The sequence below is a fragment of the Triticum aestivum genome, chromosome 6B (genome assembly GCF_018294505.1).
Source record: "Triticum aestivum cultivar Chinese Spring chromosome 6B, IWGSC CS RefSeq v2.1, whole genome shotgun sequence".
Classification (NCBI taxonomy): Eukaryota; Viridiplantae; Streptophyta; class Magnoliopsida; order Poales; family Poaceae; genus Triticum; species Triticum aestivum.
The window spans coordinates 580,968,403-580,990,471 of record NC_057810.1 but is presented as its reverse complement, the minus strand read 5'-3'; positions in this window follow the sequence as shown (position 1 = coordinate 580,990,471).

The following is a 22,069-nucleotide window of genomic DNA, read 5'->3' as shown; positions in this document are numbered from 1 at the left end:
TCCGTGCAGAGCATTGTAGACATAGAATATTGGCAAAATATATACGGCTCTGATTGTGACAGACCCGTTGACTAAACTTCTCTCACAAGCAAAACATGATCATACCTTAATACTCTTTGGGTGTTAATCACATAGCGATGTGAACTAGATTATTGACTCTAGTAAACCCTTTGGGTGTTGATCACATGGCGATGTGAACTATGGGTATTAATCACATACATATGTGAATATTGGTGTTAAATCACATGGCGATGTGAACTGGATTATTGACTCTAGTGCAAGTGGGAGGCTAAAGGAAATATGCCCTAGAGGCAATAATAAAATTATTATTTATTTCCTTATATCATGATAAATTTTTATTATTCATGCTAGAATTGTATTAACCGGAAACATGATACATGTGTGAATACATAGACAAACTTAATATCACTAGTATGCCTCTACTTGACTAGCTCGCTAATCGAAGATGGTTATGTTTCCTAACCATAGACATGAGTTGTCATTTGATTAACAGGATCACATCATTAGGAGAATGATGTGATTGACTTGACCCATTCCGTTAGCTTAGCACTTGATCGTTTAGTATGTTGCTATTGATTTCTTCATGACTTATACGTGTTCCTACAACTATGAGATTATGCAACTCCCATTTACCGGAGGAACACTTTGTGTGCTACCAAACGTCACAACCTAACTGGGTTATTATAAAGGAGCTCTACAGGTGTCTCCGAAGGTAAATGTTGGGTCGGCATACTTCGAGATTAGGATTTGTCACTTTAATTGTCGGAGAGGTATCTCTAGTCCCTCTCAGTAATGCACATCACTATAAGCCTTGCAAGCAATGTAGCTAATGAGTTGGTTACGTAATGATGCATTACATAATGAGTAAAGACACTTGCCGGTAACGAGATTGAACTAGGTATTGAGCTACCGACGATCAAATCTCGGGCAAGTAACATACCGATGACAAAGGGAACAACATATGTTGTTATGCGGTTTGACCGATAAAGATCTTCGTAGAATATGTAGGAGCCAATATGAGCATCCAGGTTCCGCTATTGGTTATTGGTCGGAAACGATTCTCGGTCATGTATACATAGTTCTCGAACCCGTAGGGTCCGCACGCTTAATGTTTCGCTGACAGTTATATTATGAGTTTATGAGTTTTGATGTACTGAAGTTTGTTCGGAGTCCCGAATGTGATTACGGACATGACGAGGAGTCTCAAAATGGTCGAGACATGAAGATTGGTATATTGGACGACTATATTCGGACACCGGAATAAGTTTCGGAGGTTATCGGATATATACCGGAGTACCGGGGGGTTACCGGAACCCCCCGGAGGGTTAATGGGCCACTTGGGCCCAAAGTGGAGAAGAGGAGGGGCGGCCAGGGCAGGCCACACGCCCCCTCCCCCTCTAGTCCAAATTGGACAAGGAGGGGGGGGGGCGGCGCCCCCCCTTTCCTTCCTCCCCTCTCTTCCTTCCTTCCCCCTCTCCTACTTGGACAAGGATGGGGGAGTCCTACTCCCGGTGGGAGTAGGACTCCTCCTGGCGCGCCCCTCCTGGCCGGCCGACCCCCTCCCCATTGCTCCTTTATATACGGGGGCAGGGGGGCACCTCTAGACACAACAATTGATCCCTTGGATCTCTTAGCCGTGTGCGGTGCCCCCCTCCACCATAGTCCTCCTCGATAATATTGTAGTGGTGCTTAGGCGAAGCCCTGCGACGGTAGAACATCAAGGTCGTCACCACGCCGTCGTGGTGACGGAACTCTTCCCTACATTCTGGTGGATCAGAGTACGGGGATCGTCATCGACATGAACGTGTGCTAAAACTCGGAGGTGTCGTAGTTTCGGTGCTTGATCAGTCAAGCCATGAAGATGTATGACTACATCAACCGTGTTGTTCTAACGCTTCCACTTTCGGTCTATGAGGGTACGTGGACAACACTCTCCCCTCCCGTTGCTATGCATCACCATGATCTTGCGTCTGCGCAGGAAATTTTTTGAAATTACTACGTCCCCCAACACGCCAGGGGCAGCACGGGGTCTTGGCGTGCTGGCGCAGGGATGCGGTCTTGATGTGCTGGAGCAGGGAGCACGCAAGCGCCTTCTTGAGGCCGAGGAATTTCTTGGCAGCTCCTTTCTTGTCACGCGGGTGCTGGACGTGGTGGGTCTCGTCCAGGGGTCGCGCGCCTTGGGGCCAGAGCGCCTTCTTGGGGAGGAGGTGGCGGAGGCACCCCTAAGCCGCATCGCCTATGCAAGACGGATGGTGTGGTAGTGAGAGGGACGGCGCAGGAGAGCCCCCTGCGGTGCTGATGAGCTCGGTGATGCGAGCGAGCCACTCCTCGTAGAGGTCGTCGACGGGGCGGTAGTGCAGGAGATCACGTCCCAGGAGCAACGCGGCCTGCGCGTCCGTGGGGATGCGACGAGCGTGAGACGACGAACCAGCTGGAGTTAGCGACGGAGTGGCGGTGCGGCCTTCCCGCCGCACCGAGGGATGCAGCGAAGATGCCTGCTGCTCGTTCCCTATCGGGCCAGTGGCGGCGTTGGCGATAGGCAACGGGGAACGGCGAGGAGGCCCGCCGACTGGAGACGTCTGGGCGACGCGGGCGGCGAGAGCAGCCCGACGCTCGGCGCGAGCTCGGCGAGCATCTGCCATGGATGCGACGAGATGATGGAACGCATAACAGCGGAAAGAAGATTCCGGCGCACCCATACCTGGCACGCCAAATGTCGGATATCGGGTTCCGGCAAAACCCTTAAGGTTTGAACTCTGTGGTGCGCACGAAGATCTTCTCCCTACCGATCCACACCCCAAAACCTCGCCGCGAATCTAAGCTAGCATGATGAACAACACAAGGGACATGAGGTTTATACTGGTTCGGGCCACCGTTGTGGTGTAATACCCTAATCTAGTGTGTGGTGTGGTGGATTGCCTCTGGGGCTGATGATGAACAGTACACAGGAAGAACAACCTCGCGAGGGGTGTTCTTCCGCTGGTGCGGTGTTCTGCTAGGAAGGATTCGATCTCCCTTCTACCGTGGTGGTGTCACACCCTGATTTTCATGGCACAACACTTAAGATGATAAATCATGATAAAGTGTGGTTTGACAAAAACTTTTGCAGTATTTGACTTTTTATTTGAGTTGGTTTTCTCTTTGTGTTTTCAAGTGCTCTTAAAAATCAACATAGTTTCACCTTCTATACTTACTTTCCTTGATCCAAAACTTCTGCCCAATGATCATACCATGTGTATAGTACAATATAGAATTTTCTTACAAAAATAATTTGGCCAAAAAGTATTTTCTAAATTTAGTTTTCCAAAAACCCCTGAATTGAGGTTTGCACTGCAAGTACTTGATTTGGGGTATGAAAAATCTTTCAAAGAGTATGTTTGATTCCTATTAGGTATAGGACTCCCACAAACCACAAAAGTATAATTTCAAAAGTCGTTTTGCTATTTTATTTAAAGGCTTTTTCTTTAGGCCAGAAATGGTCTTTAATATGTTAAAATTATTTTAATACTTTAAAAATATTTGTGAAAATTTAGGGAAACTCAGTGGACATATATTGTCCATATATAAGAGTTTCAACACATGGTCATGTTCAAAATATATGTCAAACCCCTCAAAAACCCTTTCTGGATATTTCAAGCTTTTGAAATATTTACAAAGGAAATATTCTCTAAAAATTCCAAGAAAATTCTAGCTTGTCACATATGACATATTAGATGATCTTGCCAAGTCTCATGTCTTGGAGAACGATATAACATCATCAAATCCCCTCAAAACCATTTTTGTCCATTTTGAAGTTTGAGAAACTTTACATTCCCAAACATTTCCAAATGTTCTCAAACCTTGTGAACATGCTCAAATGTTCTAATTATTCATCTAGACCAAGTGGCACAAGTTGGAGAACAAGTTAACTTGATCAAAGGGCCCCAAAACCCTTCCTGTCTAGAACCAAATTTGAACAAGTCTACATTTGCAACTTTCTCCTTTTGATCTCAACTTTTGTGGACATGTTCAGAACCTCAAATGATGACATTTCACCAAGTGGTGCATCAAGGAGAATAGTCTTGCATGTCTAGAGCTTGGAAAACTCATTTATGTTGATTTCTAGGGTTTACAAAAGATGCATCGGCAACTTTGCCCAAATGGACTCAACCTAGGTGGAACCTATTATTATCTCATGCCATTTGACCTTGTCAAGCCTCATGACAAGAGGAGTTCATCTTCTTGCCCAAACCAGCAACAAACACCTTCTGCCATTTTACTAAAACCCTTGTTTTGACCACTTCCACTCTTCTCCATGGCCTCGACTTTTTACCACAGCTCCTCCAAGTCCTCCTCTACCCCCAGTAACAATGGCTGGATCTCAGCTCAATGATTGAGAGGTGAAACCACCTCATTTACCCCTCTGGACAGCCCCTTTCCCTCTCTCCCTCAACCCCACTCCTCTCCTACTGGCTCCCTAGGGCATCCAATGCTCCTCCCCTCTTCTTTAGTTCCCCCTAGAACTACCAGACATCTTTGGCCGCGCCCACATGGCATAGAAAATGGCCATGCCGGCCATTTGGGCGCTCTGGAGCGTGCTACAATGTGCTCCCGCACTGTAGCCGCCCCCTGCCAAGCACCTCCGGCCACCTCGGCTCTCCCCTCATGCCAGCCCATGCTCCTCGACATCCACAGCATGCCGCGCCTCTCTCCCCCTCCTCCTTCTCCCTCCTACTGCCCTTGCTCGCACGCGCGCTGGCCGCCCGCGAGCTCCAATGAGCGGCCTCACACGCGTGAGCCCTCTAGCACCTCCCCGCTCCTTCTCTCCCTCCCCCTGGTCCTAGACCACCCCCAGGAAAGCCCCTGGTTCAAGGCCGAGCCCTCCGGTGGCCTCCAGTGATGGCTGCGAGCTCGACGGTGCACAGCCCACGGTGCACCGCGCCCCTCCTATTTAAGGCCACCTCGGACCCCGTTCTCTCCATCCCTTGAGCTCTATCGCCTCCTATCGATCACCGGCAGAGCCCTAGCTCCCCTTCCCCTCTCTATGCTCGGGATCGAGCCGAGCACCGCCGCCTCGGTTCACAGGTGTTTGCGCGGAAAGAGCCTCCTCCACCGCTCCTTTCGCTCGATCTGGAACTGTAGCGAGCCCCTGACTCCTTCCCCCTCCTTTTCCCCTTCGTTTGCAGCCAGAGTCAACCGGAACGACCACCGCCCAACACACATTCGCCATGCTTCCTCGTTGTCGGCGAACCAGGCAACTCCAGCGACGTCCACCACCACCACCCGAACGGCGACTCCACGCTAAGTCCAACTGTGCTGTCAGCTCGACCCGCCGTGCACTACATCGCCGCCGGTGAGCACGCCGGCCCTCTGGTCGCAAGGTCAGAGATGACAGGCGGGCCCCGCCTGTCATCCTCACCTCTCTCTTGCCCCCTCTCTCCCATTGGCTGCTGGGCTCCGCCCGTCAGGTTTAAACAAACTGGCGCGCGCGCTGGCTCGCCTGGGCCTCTTTTCCCTCTGGGCCTGCTGCACTGTGGCCTTTCTGGCCCAGTGGCACAGTGCCATTTTTCCTTTTATTTTTCTATGAATTTTCCAAAAGCTCCACAGATTGAAACACTTATCCAAATTAAATGTTTCCAACTCCTAAATTCTTCTAAAAATCGCACCTATTTAATGGTGTGACTTTCATAAATATCCATCAAACTTTTCAGCACTGTTCAAATTTAAATTCAAATTTGAGCATTTATATTCCCCTCTGAAAATCCATTTTTCCTATTCCACAACTCCAAATCTGTAACTAGTAATTTTCCCCTTCTTAGTTTTCACCCTAGTATTTAACAAAAATGAGTTGACATTTTTTTGAATACTTTGGTTTTTTTGTTTTATTATTGCCTTATTTTTCTCGTTATTACTTTGCAACGATAGATTGTGTTGCTAACGAAGGAGTTGGACCGGAAGACTTTGAAGACTGAGAAGACCTTCCTGAGCCAGCAAAGCAGCCCTTTGACCATGTCTATGAAACCCTTTTTATGCATGTCATATAACACTTTTATTGCTTGCATCGGAGACATGATACTGTGGTGACCACATCGGGAGGTTTGCCACCGTTACTTCCTCATTGATACTAGCATTGTGCATGACCCTACCTTCTTATGAGGGTTATGCCGGTGGGAGTAGATAGGATGCTAAAGTAGATGCTACGCAAAAAGGGACGAGTATATGCATGGTGAAGGAGACAAAGTATTTTCAAAAGACTTTTTGAAAACCCCATCGGGTGCCACTTATGCCCGAGGGAGATCATGAGATGGGTAACCAGTTGATGACGAAGTGGTGTACCGAGGCAAGTGTGTGTGTTGTTTTCAAAAACGGATTAGATTTAAGACTTGTCGACTATCCCAACCTTACATGCGCAGCCACTCTACCCTTGTATGGTGAGGGAGTCCTGGATTAGGGGGTGTCCGGATGGCCGGACTATGACCTTTGGCCGGACTTCCGGACTATGAATATACAAGATTGAAGACTTCGTCCCGTGTCCGGATAGGACTTTCCCTGGCGTGGAAGGCAAGCTTGGTGATATGATATGAAGATCTCCTCCCATTGTAACCGACTCTGTGTAACCCTAGCCCTCTCCGGTGTCTATATAAATCGGAGAGTTTTAGTCCGTAGGACGAACAACAATCATACCATAGGCTAGCTTCTAGGGTTTAGCCTCTCTGATCTCGTGGTAGATCAACTCTTGTACTACCCATATCATCAATATTAATCAAGCAGTAGTAGGGTTTTACCTCCATCGAGAGGTCCCGAACCTGGGTAAAAACATCGTGTCCCTTGTCTCCTGTTACCATCCGCCTAGACGGATAGTTCGGGACCCCCTACCCAAGATCCGCCGGTTTTGACACCGACATTGGTGCTTTCATTGAGAGTTCCTCTGTGTCGTCACCCTTAGGCCCAATGGCTTCTTCGATCGTCAACCATGACGCGGTCCAGGGTGAGACTTTTCTCCCCGGACAGATCTTCATATTCGGCGGCTTCGCACTGCGGGACAATTCGCTTGGCCATCTGGAGCAGATCGAAAGCTACGCCCCTGGCCATCAGGTCAGATTTGGAAGCCTAAACTACACGGCCGACATCCACGGGGACTTGATCTTCGACGGGTTCGTGCCACAGCCGAGTGCCCCGCACTGTCACGATGGGCATGATCTAGCTCTACCGCTGGACAGCGCCCCGAGCGCCGCTCAGGTGTCCGCTCCGACCATTAGCTCGGAGCCGACTGCGCCAGTCGAGGACGGTTGGTTGGACGCCGCCCCAGGAGCTGCAATCTCTATGGTGATAGAGCCGAATACCAGCCTAGTCCTTTGCAAGGCCCGTGACTCCAAGGTGCCGGGCTCCGTTCCGGACTCCGAGTCTTCCGCGCCCCTTCCGATCGAACCCGATTGGGCTCCGATCATGGAGTTCACCGCCGCGGACATCTTTCAGCACTCACCCTTTGGCGATATCCTGAATTCACTAAAGTCTCTCTCTTTGTCAGGAGAGCCCTGGCCGGACTATGGTCAGCAGGGTCGGGATGCGGACGACGAAGAAATTCGAAACCCACCCACCACCCACTTTGTAGCCACTGTCGACGATCTAACCGACATGCTCGACTTCGACTCTGAAGACATCGACGGTATGGACGCCGATGAAGGAGACGACCAAGAACCAGCACCTATAGGGCACTGGAAGGCCGCCTCGTCATATGACATATACATGGTGGACACCCCCAAAGCAGGGGATGGTGATGAAAAAGCAGAGGACGACCCCTCCAAGAAGCAACCCAAGCGCCAACGTCAGCGGTGCCGCTCTAAATCCCGCCAAAGCAAGAACTGCGAATCCGGCACCGGAGACAACAATACCCCGGGCAGTGCCGAAGACAACCCCCTCCAGCAGGATTGAGCGTAGGAGGACGAAGGAGCTAGCCCTCATGAGAGAGCGGCAGACAGAGAGGTCGAGGACAACAATTATATGCCTCCTTCCGAAGACGAGCCAAGCCTCGACGATGACGAATTCGTCGTGCCAGAGGATCTCATCGAACAAGAGCGTTTCAAACGCAGGCTTATGGCCACGGCGAGCAGCCTCAAGAAAAAACAGCAGCAACTTAGAGCTGACCAAGACTTACTAGCCGACAGATGGACTGAAGTCCTGGCGGCCGAAGAATATAAACTCGAACGCCCCTCCAAGAGTTACCCAAAGCGCAGGCTGCTACCCCAACTAGAGGAGGAATCAACTAAACCTACATCACCAGCGTACGGTGCGCCCGATCGGCCACCCCGTGGCCGGGACAGAGTGGCCCTTCGGCCCTCAATCCAAGCCGCACCCAGTGCCGCTCTAAGAATACCAGAGCACGGGGAAACGCAACAGACCTGCGAGACATATTGGAGGATAAGGCAAGGTAAACAAGATCGATCTACGGATTGCGTGGGCGCCCCACATCATGTGACGATAACCGTCACACCGGATATGATAAATACGACCAGGCCGAATACAACAGACAAAGCTCATCTGAGCTACGTCGCAATATAGCCCAGTACAGGGGCGCCGCACACCCACTATGCTTCACAGACGAAGTAATGGATCATCAAATCCCCGAGGGTTTTAAACCCATAAACATCGAATCATATGATGGCACAACTGATCCCGCGGTATGGATCGAGGATAATCTCCTTCATATCCACAAGTCCCGTGGTGATGATCTACACGCCATCAAATACCTCCCGCTCAAGCTCAAAGGACCAGCTCGGCATTGGCTTAACAGCCTGCCAGCAGAGTCAATTAGTTGCTGGGAGGACCTGGAATCCGCATTCCTTGACAACTTCTAGGGCACTTATGTGCGACCACCAGACGCCGATGACCTTAGCCACATAATCCAGCAGCCAGAGGAATCGGCCAGACAATTCTGGACACGGTTCCTAACCAAGAAAAATCAAATAGTCGATTATCCGGACGATGAGGCCCTTGCAGCCTTCAGGCACAACATCCGAGACGAGTGGCTTGCCCGACACCTAGGACAAGAAAAGCCGAAATCTATGGCATCCCTCACGACACTCATGACCCGCTTTTGCGCGGGAGAAGACAGATGGCTGGCTCGTAGCAATAACATAACCAAGAGCCCTGGTAATTCGGATACCAAGGACAACAATGGTAGGTCACGTCGCAACAAGAACAAGCGCCGCATTAACGGTGACAATACTGAGGATACGGCAGTCAATGCCGGATTCAGAGGCTCTAAACCCGGTCAGCGGAAGAAGCCATTCAAAAGAAACTCTCCGGGCCCATCCAATTTAGACCGGATACTTGATCGCTCGTGTCAGATACACGGCACCCCCGAACAACTAGCCAACCACACCAATAAGGATTGTTGGGTGTTCAAGCAGGCAGGCAAGTTAAGTGCCGAAACCAGAGACAAGGGGCTGCATAGCGATGACGAGGAGGAGCCCCGGCCGCCAAACAACAGAGGACAGAAGGGCTTCCCCCCGCAAGTGCGGATGGTGAACATGATATACGCAACCCATATCCCCAAGAGCGAGCGGAAGCGCGCTCTAAAGGACGTCTATGCGTTGGAGCCAGTCGCCCCAAAGTTCAACCCATGGTCCTCCTGCCCGATCACTTTTGATCGAAGGGACCACCCCACTAGCATTCGTCACGGTGGATTCGCCGCATTGGTCCTAGACCCAATCATCGACGAATTTCACCTCACTAGAGTCCTCATGGATGGCGGCAGCAGCCTGAACCTGCTTTATCAGGATACAGTGCGAAAAATGGGTATAGATCCCTCAAGGATTAAACCCACAAATACAACCTTTAAAGGCGTCATACCAGGTGTAGAAGCCAGCTGTACAGGCTCGGTTACACTCGAAGTGGTCTTCGGATCCCCGGATAATTTCCGAAGCAAAGAGTTAATCTTCGACATAGTCCCATTCCGCAGTGGCTATCACGCCCTGCCCGGACGAACCGCATTTGCAAAATTCAATGCGGTGCCGCACTACACATATCTCAAGCTCAAGATGCCAGGCCCTCGCGGAGTCATCACGGTAAATGGAAACACCGAACGCTCTCTCCGAACGGAGGAGCACACGGCGGCCCTCGCGGTGGAAGTACAGAGTAGCCTCTCAAGGCAATTCTCCAATCCGGGTGTTAAACGTCCGGACAATGTCAAGCGCACCCGAAGTAACCTACAACAAAACCGGCTGGCACGTTCTGAGCAAGCATAGCAGTGCGGCCCCAACCCCAGCCCTCGCCAAATGGCGATATCGGTACCACGTGTACATAATTACGCTTTCGAAATACCATGGGCATATGGGGAGGGGCACAACCACGGCATGCCCAGAATGCGGCTCAACCGCACTTAGGGGCTCGCTATTATGCCGTTCCTTTTATTATATATACTTTCAGGACCCAACTATTCGGAAGGCCTGTCCGGCAATACACTCGCCGAACACACGATGCAACAGCCAGGGAGAGAACAAGCCACGTCAAATGTCCAGGTGGTCTCTATAACAAGCTAAATACCTATTTTACTTAAAGCCACACAGCTTGCCCTGGAGGGGGATATGTCAAATAATGCCATCTCTTGTTTATCGTACTATTCATACCGTTCTGCTCTCATAGCAGCCCTTTTTAATAAACAATACATAGCTCTTATCTATTATTTTATTCATCTGTTTTTTATACAAATATGTTCAGTCATGATATTATGTAACCGTACACTTTGGTACGGCCAATACACCAGAGGCTTAAGCACCCCATAACATGGTGTGAGAAGACCGAACACTCTCATGAGTGCGGCACCCCGAACTTATAGCACTATATGCATCGGCTCCGAATCATGTCTTGGGTCAATAGTTGGGTTTGCCCGGCTCCCATGTTTTGGTACCTTACGTTCCGCAATGTTGGCTAAGGTAGTGCTGGGAGAACTACTGTGATTGTGCCCCAGTTGAGCTGGGTTAACACCTCGGTAGAGAAAGCTAAAACTGACCGTCATGATAGTGCGAGAGACCGCTCGCTGTTCGCGAGGTTTTTCGAGTCCTTAAAGACTTATGCCGCTTAGAGCGAGGAGCCGGACTTATTCGGCTTAGGCGTGGATAGCGCCCCGAACTCGGTCTTCCGAATACTAGGGGCTTCGCCGAAATTTAAAATTATAGAATTCTATGGCTAAGTGAGAGTGATAAAGCATTATAAGTCCGATGGCCTGGTTCGTTGTGCTGAGCGCCTCCCTAGATGGACCCAAGAATGGGAACTAGAGCGCTCAGGTTTATCCCGAACACCCCAACACTCATGGCATGGGGGTAGAAGCCGACGACTTGCATCTCTCAGATTTGATAAACGGCCGCACAGAAGGTAATATTTTAAATTAACAAGTGTTGCTTAACGCATATGAACAAAGTTTTCATCGTACAGGATAACAGATGCGAGTCTACTAAAAATTTACATCTTTGGAGAATTCGCCCGCTATAAGGCGGGCACCCTTCAGGACACCCTTATAATACATCTCGGGCGTACGATACTCCTTGCCCGGCGGTGGCGCGTCCGTCAAAAGCTTCTCAGCGTCCAGCTTGCCCCAGTGCACTTTAGCACGGGCAAGGGCCCGACGGGCACCTTCCATACAGACGGAGCGCTTGATGACCTCAATCCACGGACACGCGTCCACCAGCCGCCACACCAGACCGAAGTAGCTCCCAGGCATGGCTTCTCTAGGCCACAGCCGAACTATGAGGCCCTTCATGGCCTGTTCGGCCACCTTGTGGAGCTCGACCAGCTGCTTCAGCTGGTCGCTCAGGGGCACCGGATGTTCGACCTCAGCATACTAAGACCAGAACACTTTTTTCGTCGAGCTCCCCTCCTCGGCTTGGTAGAATGTGGCAGCATCAGACACACTACGGGGCAGATCGGCGAACACTCCTGGAGAGCTCCGGATTTGGGTAAGTAACAGATAATTCACTTTTATATGCTTGCTTTGCATAAAGAATACCTCAAAGCCTGTTTTATAAGCTCCAGGCTCCTGGAGAGCCTGGAGCTCTTGCCGCACCTCCGCCACCCGCGCCTCCTGCTTCTCTCGCTCAGAGCGCTCCAAGGCCGCACTGTTTTCGGCCTTGGATACCGCTTCCTTCAGGGTCGCCACCTCGGTCGTGGCCCCTTCAACATTTATGTTGGTCCTGTCTTTATTTGCAACCAAGTATTTCTATATACATTTACATGCGGTATTACATACCCTCCTTGTCCTCGAGCTGCTTCTTGGCACGGTCGAGCTCGTTCTCGGACCGCTCGAGGCTCTCCTTCAATGCATTAACCTCCGCAGTCAGTGCGGCAGAGGTCAGCAGCGCAGCCTGCATTCCCATATTGACATACTTATGTTAGACTCCTGCGTATATCTTTTTAGATCCTCAGCTCGGCTTTTCTTTCCGAACACCAAACTGAGCATATGGGGCTACTGTCTATGCGGTAACATTTTTATATGTTTTGAATACATACCTCAAAGCCTGTTAACAGACTTGTACAGGCTTCTGTCAGCCCGCTCTTGGCAGACTGAACCTTCTGAATCACCACACTCATAATAGTGCGGTGTTGTTCGTTGATGGAGGCGCCGTTAAGCACCTCCAGCAAATCGTCTGGCGCCCCTGGGTGGACGGAGGTCGCCGGCGTCGTAGGCTTGCCCTTCTTATGAAGGCGCCGCCTGTCAGACTCTGGAACCCTTGATGGTTCCGGAGCAGTGTCCGGCCCATGGCCGGACATAGATCCCTCTGGGGATTTACCCCCTTTGGGCCTGGAGTCCAGGAGATTTCTTTCCGACGCCTCCAGGACCACCTCCTCCTAGTTTAGTCCCTTTTGGGACTCCACCTCGGTGTCGTCCGTAGGGAGAGGGGAGGAGGCTGTCGGGGGTGAAGCGCTATTCACGTCCGACGAATTCAGGGAGCCGCTCGTCGAATCGCCGAGCTGAGCCCTGGGCGGACTGCATGATTGAATTCGGCGTCAGAAGGTACCATACAATAGAGGAACGCCATAAGTTATTCTGGTATCCGGACACTTATGATTTTTCCAGGGGCTTGACCCTGGATGGCCATTCCTCCCCGCCGTCTTCGGCATCGGAGGCGTAGTCCAAAAGAAGGTCCTCCCCTTCTTGGACCCTCCGGCCTCCCCAGTTGGGGCGACCTTCCTTTTCTTTCCTCCCCCTGTTGGAGGGGGAGAGGCTTCTTCTTCCTCCTCCTCGTCGTCCTCAGAGGCGGAGGGTGCTTCGGGGTTGTCAGGTGATGAATCCGACACCACCAGGCACCGGGAACTCTTTCGAGTCCCCGTGGCCTTCTTCTTGGCCTTCTTATCTGGCACCACGTGAGGTGCCGGGACCAGCAGCCGTGTCAATCGGGCGTCCGCTAGGTCTTCTGGTAAGGGAGCCAGACAGTTCACCTGCCCGGACGTCTTCAGCCAGTCCTCTCAAAGGAAAGGGAGGTTAGATCCCACATAGAGTCATACTATGAAAGACAAGAGACTCGTAAAGGGTAGAATAGCTTACCTCGCTGGCTTGACGCCACGAGCTGAATCCGCGATCTTCGGTAGCGGATGCGGGTGCCTCAGCACCCTTAAACAGCACCTTCCTGGCATCTTCGTACGTAGTGTCGAAAAGCTTGCTCAAGGTTTGGTGTTGTGCCGGATCGAACTCCCACAATTTGAAGGCCCGTTGTTGGCATGGGAGGATCCGGCGGATGAGCATGACCTGGACTACGTTGACAAGCTTGAGATTCTTGTTCACCAGCTTTTGGACGCAGGTTTGAAGTCCGGTCAGCTCTTCCGAATCCCCCCATGTTAGGCCCGTCTCTTTCCAGGAAGTGAGCCGTGTGGGGAAGCCAGATCGAAATTCGAGGGACGCCGCCCATTTGGGATTGCACGGCTCCGTGATGTAGAACCACCCCGATTGCCACCCCTTTATTGTCTCCACGAAGGAGCCCTCGAGCCATAGGACGTTGGCCATCCGGCCCACCATGGCACCTCCGCACTCCGCTTGGCGGCCGCCCACTACCTTCAGCTTGACATTAAAAGTCTTCAGCCATAAGCCGAAGTGGGGCTGGATGCAGAGGAAGGCCTCGCACACGACGATGAACGCTGAGATGTTGAGGATGAAGTTCGGGGCCAGATCGTGGAAGTCCAGGCCATAGTAGAACATGAGTCCCCAGACGAACGGGTGAAGAGGAAAGCCCAGTCCGTGGAGGAAATGGGGGAGAAATGCAACCCTCTCATGGGGCCTAGGGGTGGGGGTGAGTTGCCCCTCATCTGGAAGCCGGTGCACGATGTCGTCAGACAAGTATCCGGCCTTCCTCAACTTTTGATTTGTCCCTCTGTGACGGAGGAGGCCATCCATCTACCACCCGCTCCGGACATGATTGGAGAAGGTTGAGGTAGGAAGTGCGGACTTGGGCGCTGGAGCTCGAGTGCGCAGGGATGGATAAGCAAGGGAGGAAGAAGGTGTAAATGGAAAGGGTAAATCCTTATCCCCTTATATGGGCGGCCAAAACTACAAGGCCCCACAAGCCTAATAAAACTCGCTTATCTCCCAAGCACCGTGAATATGGCGCGGTTGGGTTACCCACGCCCATATTGATGGGAATCCCGGAATAAGGGGACACGATCTCTACTTTGACAAGACGTGCCAAGGAAACCGCCTCGCTAAACGCGCAGAGGTGGAACAGTAAAATGATTCAAATAAGGACTTGGCCGTGGCATGATATCACGCTGCGGGATACGTTAGTAGATTAGATTGGTACAGATATTATTCTCTCTATGGTGGTATGTGGAACTTATTTTTCAGAGCCAGACACTATCCTTGTGTTCAGCATCTTCCATGAAGTATTCGGAGGAGGAACCCGCCTTGCAATGCCGAAGACAATTTGCGTGCTGGACTCGTTGTCATTGAAGCCTGGTTCAGGGGCTACTGAGGGAGTCTTGGATTAGGGGGTGTTCGGATGGCCGGACTATGACCTTTGGCCGGACTCCCGGACTATGAAGATACAAGATTGAAGACTTCGTCCCGTGTCCGGATAGGACTTTCCTTGGCGTGGAAGGCAAGCTTGGCGATATGATATGAAGATCTCCTCCCATTGTAATCGACTCTGTGTAACCCTAGCCCTCTCTGGTGTCTATATAAACCGGAGAGTTTTAGTCCGTAGGACGAACAACAATCATACCATAGGCTAGCTTCTAGGGTTTAGCCTCTCTGATCTCGTGGTAGATCAACTCTTGTACTACCCATATCATCAATATTAATCAAGCAGGAGTAGGGTTTTACCTCCATCGAGAGGGCCCAAATCTGGGTAAAAACATCGTGTCCCTTGTCCCCTGTTACCATCCGCCTAGATGCACTGATCGGGACCCCCTACCCGAGATCCGCCGGTTTTGACACCGACATATGGGAAAGGGCATTATTGATTACCTAGGCCGATACTAGCTTGGAGCCCGCATTACTAGTGACGGGGAAGAGTTGGTGCTCCCTCTCGGGATGGGGTCGTGCCAGGTAGGGCGGCCATGACTATTTTCACAGGGCACTGGATACACCATTGTGTCCCCTCTCGGATGTTATGATCTCGAGTGAGTCTCGTATGATGTACATCGTGAGGATATGGAACAACGAGTGGACTCCTTGTTAGTGTCTTCTAGGGAAAGATAGTGATCGGGTGCTTACCCCGGGTACTTGAGCTACCGCGGGTCGTGGATGACACGGAAGTTCCCCGGATCTTGTGGGTAAAGTGTACAACCTCTGCAGAGTGTAAAACTATTCGAATAGCCGTGTCCACGGCCAAGGACTGTTGGGCGGTGCTTCTTAAACTACGTCCAGAGTTTTACAAATCGTGTGTGCATGTTGATAAAACTAATTGGGTTAAGTCAGATGGCTTGACACGATGATCGAGTTGGATTGGTGTCCAACTCCGCTTATGTTGATATCTGTAACCTGTCCTCATGGTTACTTGAATTCTCCTGATGCATGTCTTACAAGTTGTTGAACATGTCATTGCACTCAAAACTAGCTTTCTACAAAAAATTACCTATATCATGCATTGTTGAATCTTGGACCAAAACATGGGTTGCTTGCGAGTACACTCAAAGTACTCATTGGCTTGCCACTGGTTATTTAATTGGCCAGGCATGGAAGAGCAGGAGTTCGAAGAAGAGGTCTTTGGAGATGAACATGCGAACTAGGATGCTTCCCAGTCAGAATTCCTGTAGGGTTAAGGCAGATGGCATGGGTTCTACTTATCGACGAAGATTTCCGCTACTTAAGTTTATTTGGTATTCAGCCCCTGTGGCTTTACTATGTAAGACTTGAACATAATGGTCATAATTTGTGTAAGACGGTATGTATGGATGTAAGACTCTTGTTATTCAGCTTGTGTGTGTTCAGTGAGCATTGATCTCTGGGATCACTATACACGTGCATTCGGTGATCACGACTTATGAGTCGTGGTCCCCACAGAGCTGGTAGCAAAGCCATCCTGACTGTAGGAAGTCTTAGTTAGCATGGACGTTAGTTAGCTTCAGACCATCTAAACTTCTCTTCTTTTCTAAAGCTTACCCAACCCAAAATATATTTCCCTTATTGACCCCTCCCATTCAACCTTTGTAGATGGCCGTCGCTCCCTTGAGACTCCTTACGACAGGATTTCCATCACTCCTAAGAGATTGCCTCCAACAATGCCACTATCCCTTGCTGCCCATATACTCCCTGCACGAACTGGAAAATGATGTGTTCGAGAAGGAGTTCTATGCCAAGGATTTTGTGCCTTCCAAGACCTCACCTCAGGGGTGGTTCTTCGTTGGACCACCTATGCCAACAAGAGACCTAGCCATTCAACAAGTGGCATACGAAGCACTCCTCCATCTTCGAGATCTCCTTCCAGAAATCAAAGAAGAACATGCCACCCGCTACCTACCTGGCAAGAGCAGATTTGGAGCTCCGACTCAAGTGATGATTTCCCCAGAAGACGAGGATCCAACCCCCAAGTACTAGATCCAGTTCGTCAACGTAGGAGACTACCTTCTACGCCACCTTATCGAAGCATTTCTCAAGGCTCGCCAAGATCTCCCTTCACTTCTGCACCTCCACTACCTCGAGAAGAAGAAGGTGGTCGAGCAAGAACAGCAAATCACTACCCTAGAAGCCCACATTTTTAATTAGGAGAAACAAATCAAGGGCTTCAGAAAGCTCGCAACCAAACCCCACGCAAAAGGCATAGGAATGGATTTCCATATCCACCTCATAGAGGATCATCGTCAGGCCCCCGTCGACAATACCCAAGACTGAATAGCAACCTTTTTGCTTCCATCACATGTCACGGGTGTGGTGAACTCGGGCATATTAATAGGATGTGTCCCAACAAGCAGCCGGCTGTCGCATGTCCATTGGCACCCAGGAGAACCTAGAAGCTGAAGACCGAACGCCTTTCTCTCAAAGTGATGAAGCAAGCATGACAACTGAATCCGAGGACCCCTAGGGTAGGATGAGTCGTGTACCCCCTAAGCGCAGTCGAGTCTATACGATGGTTCAAATGAAACCATGTTGAGTGTTGCTTGTTCTTATCTGTTTGTGTTTTGATATAAGTTGCACTTTTGCCTTAGGCATCATGTATGTGACTATATCACCTATCTTATCTTAATGAAATTGTTTGTGGCCTTTTTGGCACCTGCTTGTTTGCACGTGCACTATAGAACCCCCTTTAAGCATCCCCCCATCTATGATGCTTTTCCCTCTCATCCCACTCTCCTCAAATGAAGACCGGCAAGACAAGGTACACCAAGGATTCTACTTCGGTGACCAACTTGCACTGGAGATTTTTGCTGCAGCCTCCTCGACCAAGAGCAGCCCAGTAGAGTTATGTTTACCTCTCAAGATTAGAAACCCATCCCTACACCCTTTGAGACTTCATGAGATAACCCAGCTCGAATCCCTAACCAAGTGCTTAACCCACAAAACTGCAAGAGAACCAGCTAAGCCTCCATAACCTTGCACTGGTTCATTATGGAACTAGTGGACATAGTGAATGAGCACATTATCATCCTAAGATAGCACCAGAACTGACAATGCCATAGGGTAGACCTATTCGAGGATATTGAAATAGGACAAATGACTTGATGAGTTTATGTCAAAGACCTTGAGGAATTATCCGAGACTTCTTGGTGGATTATGAGGTTTTCATGTTAGTTGATGAACTTGGTGGGGTCATGTTAATAGAGTAGCATAGCATTCATTAGCCGTGGAGTAAATTGGATTTTGTAGGACAATTATGATCGCACGATGAAATTCTTTAAGGTATAAGGATTTGACTTAGCCATGAGATATTGATAGAAGATAGCTGACCATGATATTTGGATTAAATAGGTGATCCTAATGGAGTCTAGATGCTGAGTAAGTCTACATGGTTCGGATTAAATTGGATTTATATTGATGATCTCAATTATGATACCATGTTTCTCGGTGGATAATAAACTAGGAGATTGGATTAATTGTCGAAGTTGATTTAGGGATCTATATAAGCTTGAGGTTGGAAGTTACTTGACCCCGGAGAAGGGAATTGGTGGATTGACTATAGTAGAGATAGATCTTTCAAGTATTTGAGGATTATAGGACATTAGAAGATCGCATGGAACACCATAGACATTGGATTTGTAGTGATTAATGGAAGTTAATGGGTTGTTGGAGTTTATTCATAGGAAGGAAACAAGATCTTGGAGTGGCTTACGACGTGTTTCCTTCGGATAGCCATGCATATGAGTTTGGGTATGGTTGAAATGTATGATTTTGTTAGACCCCCTCTCAGGAGCCATGAGCATATGAATAAGATGAGTGATGATTGGAGTTGACCTATACGAGATGATTCTTTTGGTAATATGATGTGAAAACTAGGAAGAACTATTGGCATCTCAGAAACTGTGCTTAAGGATGAGATGATAAGCGTTCACCCACACACTAGAACCCTTGAAACTCTTAAGCCCCACCAAACCACAACATGGTCGGATCATGACCACGAGCTTTGGCTCTAGGACGAGAAGACCTTTGCCAATGCTCAATCGAGACCACCACCAATACCCCAGCCTACTTTGCGTACCCCATAGACTTCGTGGAATACTTGGACAAGTTAGTTGTCATCTTTATTTGGCGACATACTTGTCTACCCGAAAACGGAAGAAGAGTCGTTCAACTAATTAGAAGACATTTTAAAACCGCCATGTCTAGAAGGAAGAACTACACCAACCACCATCATCAAAGAAGTAAACATCCGCGTCGAAGACCAGGTGTATCTACAAGCCACTTCTCTCAAAGGAACCAAGCATTTCCATGTCAAAGGGAAGCATACACCAAGATTTAACAACCCCCTCCGAGGTCACTGCAAGATGAAGGATAGACGGATGCCAGCTAGAGTTACCACCTGAGTTACCCACTATGCGTAATGTTTCCACATGACACAACTCCGAGAGTGTTTTCGACTTCCTAGCTAGCCCGATCACTAACAAGGACATCGATCATCGAGCCATCGACCCCCAGACCAACCAGACCTACGTGAGAAACCTCTTAGCAACCTGGATCAAGTCGAATGTCATACACGGAGCCACACGATCAAGTACCTCAAGGTTCAATGGAGAACCACTTGGAAACAAAAGCAGTATCAGGACGTGAAGACTACCCCGAATCCGAGTTTCCATACTCCTTTCCACGCCTAGTTTGGGAATCTCGGGGATGAGATTCTTGTAAGGGAGGTAGGTCTGTCACACCCTGAATTTCATGGCACAACACTTAAGATGATAAATCATGATAAAGTGTTGTTTGGCAAAAACTTTTGCAGTATTTGACTTTTTATTTGAGTTGGTTTTCTCTCTGTGTTTTCAAGTGCTCTTAAAAGTCAACATAGCTTCACCTTCTATACTTCCTTTCCTTGACCCAAAACTTCTTCCCAATGATCATACCATGTGTATAGTACAATATAGAATTTTCTTACAAAAATAATTTGGCCAAAAAGTATTTTCTAAATTTAGTTTTCCAAAAACCCCTGAATTGAGGTTTGCACTGCAAGTACTTGATTTGGGGTATGAAAAATCTTTCAAAGAGTATGTTTGATTCCTATTAGGTATAGGACTCCCAAAAACCACAAAAGTAGAATTTCAAAAGTCGTTTTGCTATTTTATTTAAAGGCTTTTTCTTTAGGCCAGAAATGGTCTTTAATAGGTTAAAATTATTTTTAATCCTTTAAAAATACTTGTGAAAATTTAGGGAAACTCAGTGGACATATATTGTCCATATATAAGAGTTTCAACACATGGTCATGTTCAAAATATTGGTCAAACCCCTCAAAAACCCTTTCTGGATATTTCAAGATTTTGAAATATTTACAAAGGAAATATTATCTAAAAATTCCAAGAAAATTCTAGCATGTCACATATGACATATTAGATGATCTTGCCAGGTCTCATGTCTTGGAGAACAATATAACATTATCAAATCCCCTCAAAACCATTTCTGTTCATTTTTAAAGTTTGAGAAACAATACATTGCGAAACATTTCCAAATGTTCTCAAACCTTGTGAACATGCTCAAATGTTCTAATTATTCATCTAGACCAAGTGGCACAAGTTGGAGAACAAGTTAACTCGATCAAAGGGTCCCAAAACCCTTCCTGTCCAAAACCAAATTTGAACAACTCTACATTGGCAACTACCTCCTTTTGATATCAACTTTTGTGGACATGTTGAGAACCTCAAATGATGACACGTCATCAAGTGGTGCATCAAGGAGAATAGTCTTGCATGTCTAGATCTTGGAAAACTCATTTATGTTGATTTCTAGAGTTTACAAAAGTTGCATTGGCAACTTTGCCCAAATGGACTCAACCTTGGTGGAACCTATTATTATCTCATGCCATTTGACCCTGTCAAGCCTCAGCAACAAACACCTTCTGCCATTTTACTCAAACCCCTGTTTTGACCACTTCCACTCTTCTCCATGGCCTCGACTTTTTACCACAGCTCCTCCAAGTCCTCCTCTACCCCCAGTAATAATGGCTGCATCTCAACTCAATGATTGAGGGGTGAAACCACCTCATTTACCCCTCTGGACAACCCCTTTCCCTCTCTCCATCAACCCCACTCCTCTCCTACTGGCTCCCCAGGGCATCCAATGCTCCTCCCCTCTTATTTACTTCCCCCTAGAGCTACCAGACATCTTTGGCCGTGCCCACATTTCATAGAAAATGGCCATGCCGGCCATTTGGGCGCTCTGGAGTGCACTACAGTGCGCTCCCGCACTGTAGCCGCCCCCTGCCAAGCACCTCCGGCCACCTCGGCTCTCCCCCTCACGCCAGCCCATGCTCCTCGACCTCCGCAGCACGCCATGCCTCTGTCCCCCTCCTCCTTCTCCCTCCTGCTGCCCTTGCTCGCACGCGCGCCGGCCGCCCGAGAGCTCTAATGAGTGGCCTCACACATGCGAGCTCTCTGGCACCTCCCCGCTCCTTCTCTCCCTCCCCCTGGTCCTAGACCATCCCCAGGAAAGCCCCTGGCTCAAGGCCGAACCCTCCCGCGGCCTCCAGTGACGGCTGCGAGCTTGTTGGTGCACCACCCATGGTGCACCGCGCCCCTCCTATTTAAGGCCACCCCGGACCCCGTTTTCTCCATCCCTTGAGATCTATCGCCTCCTATCGATCACCAGCAAAGTGCCAGCTCCCCTCCCCCTCTCTGTGCTCGGGATCGAGCCGAGCGCCACCTCCTCGGGTCACCGGTATTTGCGCGGTAAGAGCCTCCTCTGCCGCTCCTTTCGCTTGATCTGGAACCGTCGCGAGCCCCTGACTCCTTCCCCCATCTTTTCCCCTTCGTTTGCAGCCGGTGTCGACCAGAACGACCACCGCCCGATGCACCTTCGCCGTGCTTCCTCGTTGCCGGCGAACAAGGCAACTCCGGCGACGTCCCCCACCACCACCACCCGAATGACAACTCCATGTTGAGTCCAATCGTGCTGTCAGCTCGACCCGCCGTGCACTACATCACCGTCGGTGAGCATGTCGGCCCTCTG